Below are 7,500 nucleotides of genomic sequence, written 5' to 3'. Positions count from 1 at the left end.
TCTACCTCATCTCTCGATCTTTTGTTCATTTCTTCAGCCCCCCCTTTGTGTGTGTGTGTGTGTGTGTTTTATCTTACCAGCAATAAACATAACAACACGTTTATATAATCTGTGACAGAACTGAGAGAGTGGGAGAGGGGGAAGGGGGGGGGCAAGAGGAGGTGAAGGTCAGCTGGGGGGGGGAAGGGGGAGAATGAGGGGGGCTACACGTGGGGTTCTCTCAGTCTGAGCTATCGTAGTAACAAGGGTTAAGGTTGTGGTATCTTGTTAAATGAGGATTATTGAAAAATACCAAATACACGGTCATTGCCTATTTATCTATAAATTTAATTATTTTTCCTAGATTTAAATTAATTTATTAATCTATTTATCTATATAATGTGTATGGAGTCGAAAGCTAGTCAGGTTCCACTCATAAGTACTACACTGACTTGTGACCTCCCCTAAGAGGTCGTGGTCATCTTCAGGTCGTAAAATTACGACATGCGTTCGTACGACCATCTCTTAAGGTTACGATGATCGTAAATACGTTCACAAGAGACGCCAGCCCTTACAAGCGCAGCCAGCTGTACAACAAAATCATCACTTGCGTTTTCTGTTGAACAACCTGTATCCCCATTTTCTTTTGTTCCAAATCAACCCACTTAGTTAAAACGTTTGATAGGACACACACACACACACACACACACACACACACACACACACACACACACACACACACACACACACACACACACACACACACACACACACACACACAAACACACACACAAACACACACACAGTCGTTACTGATTCCCTTGAGCAAGGGTGTGAGTTTGTGGTGTGTGTAAAAACACAACATAACCCATGAACTGTGAGCTCTCGTCTGGGAGGGTAACAGCTGCTAGTCATGAGTCTGGCACGTGATACAGTATCATGAAGGTGACACACACACACCAACACCTGTTCTTACCAAGTTAGGGAGAGGAAGAGAGAGGGAGGGAGAGGAAGAGAGAGGGAGGGAGAGGAAGAGAAAGGGAGTAAGAGGAAAGAGAGGGAGAGGAAATGAGAGGAAGAAGAGAGAGGAAGAGAGAGAGGAAGGGAGAGGAAGGGAGAGGAAGGGAGAGGAAGAGAGAGGTTGGAGAGGAAGAGAAAGGAAGTGAGAGGAAAGAGAGGGAGAGGAAATGAGAGGAAGAAGAGAGAAAAAGAGAGGAAGAGAGAGGGAGGGAGAGGAAGAGAAAGGAAGTGAGAGGAAGGAGAGGGAGAGGAAATGAGAGGAAGAAGAGAGAGGAAGGGAGAGGGAGAGGAAGAGAGAGGAAGGGAGAGGAAGGGAGTGGGAGAGGAAGAGAGAGGAAGGGAGAGGAAGGGAGAGGGAGAGGAAGAGAAAGGAAGTGAGAGGAAGAGAAAGGAAGTGAGAGGAAGGAGAGGGAGAGGAAATGAGAGGAAGAAGAGAGAGGAAGGGAGAGGAAGGGAGAGGGAGAGGAAGAAGAGAGAGGAAAAATATATATAAAAAGGGACAGGACGGGTCCAAGTACCCGGTACTTACTGTGTGTGTAGTTTATGAGTCGAGTTTTTTAACGTTGACCGCCGCCTCACACTTGTGAACACCACGGGGGAGCCCGCGTCACTGGCTCGATCCCGAGACTCGGACGCGCACGTGGCAATACACTTCGAAACGTTGCCAGGAGGAGGAGGAGGACGAGGAGGACGAGGAGGAAGAGGAGGAAGAGGAGGAAGAGGAGGAGGTACAAATGAACTTGGAGGTTTTTGGCGTGGGTGTGTATACGGTATGGGAAGAGAGAAGGGAAGAGGGAAGAGGGAAGAGGGAGGAGGGAAGAGGGAGGAGGGAGGAGGGAGGAGGAGGCGAGCGAGATGAGCGACGTGGACTGTAAAAGGAGCCGGGCCCGAGAATGGACCTCTCGAGACGGAGATTGGAGAGCAACTGATTCGTGGTCTTCGGCTCTTCGCGTGCCCAAGTCGGGAAAACGCCCGGAGGGAGGAGGGAGGAGGGAGGAGGAGGAGTGTGGAAGAGGAGTATGGAGGTGGAGCAGGAGGAGGGGGAGAGGGAGGAGGAGGGGGAAAGGGAGGAGGAGTGGGGAAGGGAAGGAGGAGTGGGGAAGGGAAGGAGGATGGGAGAGGGGGAGAAGGAGGAGGGAGGGGAGGAGGGAGGGGAGGAGGAGGGGGAGGGAGGAGGGGGAGGAGGAGAGGAAGGGAGGAGGAGGGGAGGAGGAGGAGGGGGAGGGGGAGGAGGGGGGAGGGGGAGGGGGAGGGGGGGGGTGGGGGGAGGGGTGGGAGGGGGGGGGAGGGGAGGTGGGAGGAGGGGGAGGAGGGGAGGCGAGTAGGTAGAGGAAGAGGAGGAGGAGGAGGAGGAGGAGGTGGAGGAGGAGGAGGTGGAGGAGGAGGAGGAGGAGGAGGAGGTGGAGGAGGAGGTGGAGGAGGAGGAGGTGGAGGAGGAGGAGGTGGAGGAGGAGGAGGTGGAGGAGGAGGAGGTGGAGGAGGAGGTGGAGGAGGAGGAGGATATTCACTAGGTTGGAGGGGGAGGGGTGAGGGTAGTGAGAGGCTCCTCATTATATTTACTTAGAGTCTGCAGAGTATGTTTGGGGTTGGGGAGGGTGATAGGGGAGGAGGGGGGGAAGGAGAGGGGGGATAAGGATGATAAAAGAGGGGTGGGGGAAAGGAGGGGATTGGGGTGGGAAGGGTGGGAGGGAGGGGGAGAAGGAATCATAAGATAGCGCCAATTACAATTTTATTTTCCATTTGTTTATTTATATATTAATTTATCTATTTATTTATCTGTTTATTTGTTTATTTATTTACCAATTACTCGCCTTGAAGCATCAAGCTATTTACTCCTTTATCTAAGAAAGAAAAATTGACGGCACAAAACATATATAAAATAGAAACAATAGTAATAAAATGAAATATAATAGAATAATAATAATAAAAACAACTACTACAACAATAATAATAATAATATTAATAATATTGATAATAGCATTAATAATAATAATATTGATAACAACAATAATAACAATAGATATAATGTTAATAATAATAATGACAATAATAATAACAATGATAATAATAACAGGGATAATAAACATAATAATAATAATAATAACAATAACCTTAATAATAATAATGCATATACCAAAGGGTTTTTTCACCCTTACACGGGGGGTAGCCAAAAAAAAAAAAAAAAAGGCATAGAAACCACTTCCACCCATTCCATCCCCTATATATTCCACTTCCCTCCACCCTCCTCCCTCCCTCTCATCTTGGCACCTCCTGTATGACGAGTCATCCCTGCATCCAGTCCACTGCCCTGGGTCAGAAGCCGTGTCGCAAGACACAGCACATCCACAGCAAGGCTGCTTCATTAATTCGGCGAACCCCCCTCTCCGTCCCCTCATGCAGAAAAGGAGAAGACGGGGAGAAATCCTCTCGGGCTGCGTTAAATTACTTCTCATATACACTTCCACACTTCCTCACCCCCATCCCCCACCCACTCCCCCTCATGCATCACAGCATCTTCCATACAAAACCCTTCTCCATTCACCCCTATCTTCTGTCCTCTCCCGTCCTTCCTCAACAGACATTCCTCTCTTTTGTAATGCCCCTTTTACCCCATCCATCCATCTCATCCTAGGACGCCCCCTCATATTCACTCCTTCCACCTCTGCCTTCCACACCTCTTTTACTAATCTTTCTTCACTCATTCTTTCCATGTGTCCAAACCATCCTAATACTCTTTCATCAACCCCACCTCCCAACACCCTTTCCACCCCTGTTCTCCTCACCTCCTCATTTCTCACTCTATCTAGCCTAGAAACCCCTATCACACTTCTCAAACATTTCATCTCAAACACATTCAAACTTCTTCTCTCTTCCTCTCTTATGTTCCATGTTTCTGCCCCGTGAAGTGCTGTCGGTACAATCACTCCTTCATATAACCTCCTCTTAGCATCCATTCCCAGATATCTATTTCTCATTACACTTTTTAATCCACCAAGGCATTTACTCACTTCTCTCAATCTACATTCTACCTCCACCCCCACTTCTCCCTTTCCTGCCACATTCGCACCCAAGTATCTAAAACTATCCACTTCTTCCAGTCTCTCTCCCTTAATGCTCACTTCCAGCCTGCTGTCACTCTCTCCCCTTGTACATCTCATCACCTTACGTTTGCCCACATTTATCTTCAGCTTCATATTATTATTATTTTTTTTAAAGAAAATAATAATAATAATAATAATAATAATAATAATAATAATAATAATAATAATAATAATAATAATAATAATAATAATAATAATAATAATAATAATTATTATTATTATTATTATTATCATCATCATAATCATTATCATAAAAAATAGTCAAAAATTTTCACAAACAAAGCTTTAACCAAAAACATAGTATTATACGCCTTCCGACATGACGTCACAGGGGAGGTGAGGTGGTCCAGGGGTTACCGGCCTACAGGGTCCTTTCGGTTCACACACACACACACACACACACACACACACACACACACACACACACACACACACACACACACACACACACACACACACACACACACAAATCTTCATCGCCATTTTGTTTTCAAATATGGCTTCCGGCTTAATGGTTTGTTGCCCATACTTCCTGTTCCAGAACTTGATTTTTCCTCCCCGGGTCTTTTACCGGATTTATACCTTTAGGTACCGGTTTACCGGAGCAGTGTGTGTGTGTGTGTGTGTGTGTGTGTGTGTGTGTGTGTGTGTGTGTGTGTGTGTGTGTGTGTGCGTATGTGTGTGTGTGTGTATGTGTATGTGTGTGTGTATGTGTGTGTGTGCATGTGTGTGTGTGTGTGTGTGTGTGTGTGTGTGTGTGTGTGTGTGTGTGTGTGTGTGTGTGTGTGCGCGCGTGTGATTCACCATTCACCATGGTCTTGGATCGCGTGATCGACAGCTATTTCCCTCCCGAAAGAGAGCTCAGAGCTCATACCGGTATATGACTGATCTATGGGTAATGCCGTGACCTTACCCGCAAACACACCCAACTCCCCGCCCACGAGAGTTGGAGTAACGACCCGCAGCGATACTGAAATGATTTCAGCCTTGGGCGGGATTCGAACCCGAGCCGTCGTAGTGACAGCCAGGAACTCTAACCACTGCGCCACGAGGTGTGTGTGCGTACGCGCGTGTGTGTATTCACCTCATTATATTTATCTAATTGTAATATCCATGAAAAAGTCTACATTCGTGGTGTTCCGTTTCTGAGCACCCACTGGTCAACGTAATCACACTACTCGTGGCGCAGTGGTAGAGTTCCCGGCCGACACTACGGCGGTCCGGGTTCGAATACCGCCCAGGGGTGAATTAATTTCAGTATCGCTGCGCTGTGAGTCGTTACTCCAACTCTCGCGGGCGGGGAGTTGGGTATGTGTGTACATGTAAGGTCATGGCATTACCCATAGATCGGTCATATATGAGCTCTGAGCTCTCTTCCGGGAGGGAAATAGCTGTCGATCACGAGTCCAACACGTGATCCAAGACCATGGTGATTCACACACACACACACGCACACATACACACGTACAAACACACACACACACACACACACACACACACACACACACACACACACACACACACACACACACACACACGTGCACACACACGTACACGTGCACACACACACACACACAAACGAACACGTTTCATAATTAATCTATTTGAAGATATGAGACGTCACGATCCTCTTAAAATGTGAAGCACAAGGTACATGACGAAGACTTTCTTGGACTTGGGCTTCTATCCTCGTCGACAATCTCTCACTGTATAGTACATAGTACATAGGATATATACATAAGTTATGTAATAGTATATAGTGCATAGGATAAGTACATAGAATATAGTACATAGGGTAAATACATAAGTTATAGTATATAGTACGTAGGATAAGTACATAGAATATAGCACATATAGTGAGTACATAGGTATATTACATAGTGCATATGATAAGTGTCCAGCCTATATCAATTAAACTTAAATTTTTATTTTTTTATTTTCCTTGTTGTTATGAAGAGTATAAAAAGGACTGAATTATCCACAGCATTTTTATGAGAGTTATTTGTACCATTTTGTCAAAATCTGTGACATAACCTGACCTAACGTGACCTCAACTAGCCCAAGTAAACTTAACATAACCTGACCCCTGACCTAACTTCCTGCTCAAACTTAAATCGTCACTGTCCAGATCCATTTCCTGAGCAATATACATGCGTATCTTTATTATCTATTTATCTATTTATCTATTCATCTATCCAAGTACCTACTTATTCATTTATTTATCTATTCATTTTCCTTTGGGGACTCTCATGGCTAGATCAGTGTCATCCATATTTCCCAAGTTCCAAGTTTACACCTAAAGAGGAGGAGAAGGAGCAGCGTGTGGCAACAGTATCAAGAACCTTACAAGGAGGAAGAAGTGAAGGAAAAGTAGGAAGAGGAAAAAGAAAGAGGAGATGCATTAAAAGCCGTAATACCTAAAACGATTCCATGACAAAAGCTCACAAGGCAAAAGCCCACAAGACGAAGGGTCACAAGGCAAAAGCTCGCAAGATATAAGCTCATAAGATATAAGCTCACAATACGAAGGCCCACAAGGCATAAACTCACGAGACAAAGGCTCACAAAACATAAGCTCACAAGACATTATCTCACAAGACACAAGCTCACATCCTTAATGGAAAGAAAGACAAAAGTTCACAATTCGAGCTCCACTTTTTCGGTAGTACCAAACGGATGCTTTTCTAAAAAAAATTGTGCTAAAAACAAATATTATTATCAATAAAGGTTTGTCATCTTTACTATTTTGTATCTATAATAGTCTTGCTATGATGAGATGATGAGTGTTTTAACAGATTGGGGTGTTGTCCTCACCCACAAAATTCCAGTTGGGTTTTTGTCCGGTTTGGTGGTTTTCGATATATTGGGGTCTTTGTCCGTTTTTTTTTTTTTTTACCATTTATACACCATGAAGGAGCAGCCGCAATTTTTTTTTTTTTTTTTTTTTTTTTTGTAGTTTCGGGACAAGGATTTTTGTAGAGGAGGGGGACAAAATCAAATATGTTATAAATATATGGTTAATGGTATAGGTTTATATCAAGATACATAGAGTACTTCAAATTGGCCCCATAGCCATATCTTTACATTATCTATATGAGTTACATTTTGACTTGTATCAATCATACACTGATATACTATATTAAACAGATAATTTTTCATGACCGATTGATGTCGCTGTCCACTAGCAAATTATATATTAAAATTGTGTGTCATTGTGACAAATGTAAATTATCTCCACCGCAAGGACTCGAACCTTTGCCTCAGCGAGTGTATATTATGAAGCAAAGACGATACCTTTGAGCCAACCAGACCCTACCGTAGGGTCAGGTTGACTCAATGCTATCGTCTTTGCTCCATAATAAGAAGTCGCTAATGCAAAGGTTCGAGTCCTTACGGTGGA

General features: G+C 44.5%; 1 protein-coding gene across 4 annotated transcripts in view; it reads right to left on the bottom strand.

Annotated features, from left to right (window-relative positions):
- LOC143020962 (sodium-coupled monocarboxylate transporter 1-like) overlaps nucleotides 1-7,500 on the bottom strand; it is a 153,090-nt gene that overhangs the window by 57,309 nt on the left and 88,281 nt on the right. Inside the window, exon 1 of one of the 4 annotated variants that reach the window (XM_076177998.1) lies at nucleotides 1,529-1,840. The exons of the other annotated variants lie outside the window; for them this stretch is intronic. The gene's annotated coding sequence lies outside the window, so the exon portion shown is untranslated. Of the gene's footprint in view, nucleotides 1-1,528; nucleotides 1,841-7,500 lie in introns of those variants that run through there. 4 annotated transcript variants of the gene reach the window in all.

Source organism: Oratosquilla oratoria, chromosome 41 (assembly GCF_046742065.1).
Source record: "Oratosquilla oratoria isolate Oo_2021 chromosome 41, ASM4674206v1, whole genome shotgun sequence".
NCBI lineage: Eukaryota > Metazoa > Arthropoda > Malacostraca > Stomatopoda > Squillidae > Oratosquilla > Oratosquilla oratoria.
This window is presented reverse-complemented; position numbering and strand designations above follow the sequence as displayed.